We start from the raw sequence: 3,141 nt of genomic DNA, 5'->3' as shown, positions 1-3,141 counted from the left end.
TCCTTGAAAAACCTTTATTTAATTCAACAAACCTTTTAAAATCAATTTCTTTATTTAAACACGATAAGTAATCCAAACCATTCAAAACATGATTTAAAAATCAACCATTTAAAATACTTTTATTAAAATCAATACCTTCAAACATAATTTATTTAAAAATCATAATTCAAATCAATTTAATTCAATCACCAATCAAATCATGTAAAACATGTTATTCAAACCAATCACTTTCAAGGTATCTAGCTACCTAACGTACCTTGATCCTTGCTTAGCAAAACACACCAAAAGAACCTCAAGAATCTTGATCGAACACACCCTACAAATAAATGTAACTTTAATCAATATAAGGTTAACAAATAATTAAAACCCCCCAACTATATTAGAGATTTTTAGAGACAGAATTTCATTGGAGAATTTTTCTTAGAGAGAGAAACTCATGGTTGATGATTGATGATTCTAAGCACATTTCCTTTGATTTAATCAAAGTTTGTAAGGATTTCTTTTACTTTAATGTAATCTTTAGCTTTTGATTTCAGTTTTTTTGTTGATTGTTCAAGTTTATTGATTAGTTGATTGAATTCGTTTGATTGAAATGATGATGATGAATTTGGTGAATTGTTTAGTTTTGATCTTGATTTCTTTCATGGATTGTGAGTAGTTTACTTGCTAGGGATGTGGTGAAGCATGTTTGAGTGATGGATCATAGCTAATTGGGGGTTTATGATTGATTTAGCATTGTGATTAAATTAGTTGATTGATTTTGTGCATGTGTGTGATTAGTTAAAGCGTAGCTAACTTTAATTGTCATTCTAGATTGCATTGTGTGCCTACATTGATACGGACCATTGATTTGTAAATTTGTCGATTAAGCTTTGTTAGTAACGTTCCTAGTTAGAGTCTTTCGTAGTTGGCGCTAGCTAGACCTCTAGGAGATAGCTTGTTGAGCTTTTTTTATTGCATTGTCTATCTTTCCTCGCAATACTCGAATTAATCAATCTCCAACCCGATTAGTGTGTGTCTATTGCAAGAATATGTGGATCCTAAATCCCTAGTGTCTTGATATATTGATTTACTTTGTTAATTAGTTGAATTTAGATAACCTACACTACCTCTTACACTTCAAAGTAGGTTGACATTGACCGTAGAAAATTTTTCCCCCATTCCTAGTGGTTCGACCTGAACTTGCCTTATTACTAGGTGTAGGTTTGGTCATAAATTTAGTTTGATTGGAGGAATTTTAGTTTCAATGACCTAGAATCCATCCTCCGTCAAAATGGCGCCGTTGTCGGGGAATGGCGTAGTTGTTTGCTATTGTTGTTGAGTCTATTTCATTTCATTTCAAAAATACAAAAATATTTTTCTCTTTAAGGCTACACTTGTAGCCGTGCTACTAATTGTTTATTTGAGATTGTATGAATAGGACAAGAGGAAGGACTTTAGTGCCTTTTGATCCGGAAATTGAGAGAACAATCACAAGGATAAGAGTTGCTAGACGATCCTTGAGTTCTAACTCTTCAAGCGAAGAAGAATTTCAAGAAGAAGAATAAGGAAGCATGGGGGAGGTACCAAGGGTTGCTTTGAAGGAGTTGGGAACTCCCGGTGCCTATAGACTTGAGAGTGGTATTGCTCCGCCAACAACATCGGTTAATGATTTTGAGATAAGGCCGGCGATGATAACGATGATTGAAAGAAGGCAATTTAGTGGTGCCAAGAACGAACGAAAGCCCACTAAATCATCTCAAAGAGTTTGAAAAATATTGCAACACAATCAAGGTCAACGGGGTTTCTAAAGAATTCATAAGGCTCAAGCTATTCCCGTTCTCTCTAATCGGACGAGCTTTGGAGTGGCTAGATAAGGAAGTGAAGCCTAATTCCTTGAGAACTTGGGATGAGGTCACTAAAGAGTTTCTTTCTCGCTTTTACCCTCAAAAGAAGACTTCCAAGGTAAGAACTCTAATCCAAAGTTTCAAGCAAAATCCTAGCGAGAATTTGTATGAGGCTTGGGAAAGATACAAGGAATATCAAAGAGAATGTCCTCACTATGGAATCCTGACCTACCAAATCATACAAATCTTTTATGGAGGATTGAGTCCCTAAGGAAAGTCATGTCTTGATGTCGGAGCCGGAGGCCTGATAGTGAACAAGACCGAGGAAGAAGTTGTTGATATCATAGAGGATGTAGTTCGTCACTACATGGATTGGCAAGAGGGAGAGAGAGAGTCTACAAGAAAAAGCGGCTCAATGGTCTACTCGGTTGACCATCTCAATGTCATTAACAACTTGTCCTCCCAAATCTCAAACTTGGGAAGAAGATGACATCAATTAAGGCTAAGCTAGAGAGTGCCTCTTCAAATGCACCGAGTCTTCCCTCCCACATTAAGGGGGGAGGTACATCATCTAACTCTACTCCCCCTTCTACTTCAGGTAATATGCCAAATGGATGTGTATTTTGTGATGTTTGTGGGTCATATGACCATGATTCTTCTAGTTGTCCACATGCATTTGAGAATTGTGATGATGTTGAAAACAATGATTGTGAACAAGTGAATTTTGTTTCTAACAACAACAATGGACAAAGATTTGAAGGTCCAAGGAATTTTAGGACTAGGAATGCTCACCAACAAGGGAGCTTTGATAACTACAACAATGGTGGTTATAGGAACCAAGGAAATCAAGGTTTCCGAGGTAACTATAATAATCAAGGTTATAATAATCAAAACCAAGGCCAAAGGTATAAAAATCAAGGCCAATATCAAGCCTTTGGTGGCCAATACCAAAATTTTGGCAACAATCAAGGACGAGGTAATTGGAGCAACCAAAATAGGTGCAATTTTCAAAACAACAATCAAAGGGGACCCCCACTGGGATTTGCTCCAAGACCTCAAGGCAATGGTGATAATTCCTATGCTCAACCCTCATCTTCTAGAACTAACTTGGAGGAGATCATTGAAAACCAAACAAAAATTTTGAACACTTACATGGCAGTGAGTGACAAGAAATTCAATGAGATGATGACACACAATAAAATGCTTGAGACCCAAATCACTCAACTAGCCAACACCTTGAAATATTGTGCTAGCCCTTCTTCATTACCTTCTCAAGGAGTGGATCCTAAGAAACTCGTCTATTCTATTACCACAA

At 36.7% G+C, this 3,141-nt stretch overlaps 1 non-coding gene across 1 annotated transcript; it reads right to left on the bottom strand.

Annotated features, from left to right (window-relative positions):
• Nucleotides 1–1,941: 1,941 nt before the first annotated feature.
• LOC145590439 (small nucleolar RNA R71) lies at nt 1,942–2,048 on the bottom strand. The gene has a single exon (XR_014102038.1). It is a non-coding gene; the product is annotated as a small nucleolar RNA R71 (small nucleolar RNA).
• Nucleotides 2,049–3,141: the final 1,093 nt, after the last annotated feature.

The sequence above is a fragment of the Chenopodium album genome, chromosome 17, assembly GCF_948465745.1.
Source record: "Chenopodium album chromosome 17, dcCheAlbu1.1, whole genome shotgun sequence".
NCBI classification, from domain to species: Eukaryota; Viridiplantae; Streptophyta; class Magnoliopsida; order Caryophyllales; family Amaranthaceae; genus Chenopodium; species Chenopodium album.
Note: the sequence above shows the minus strand (reverse complement) of the source record. Positions and strands in the feature narration are given on the sequence as shown.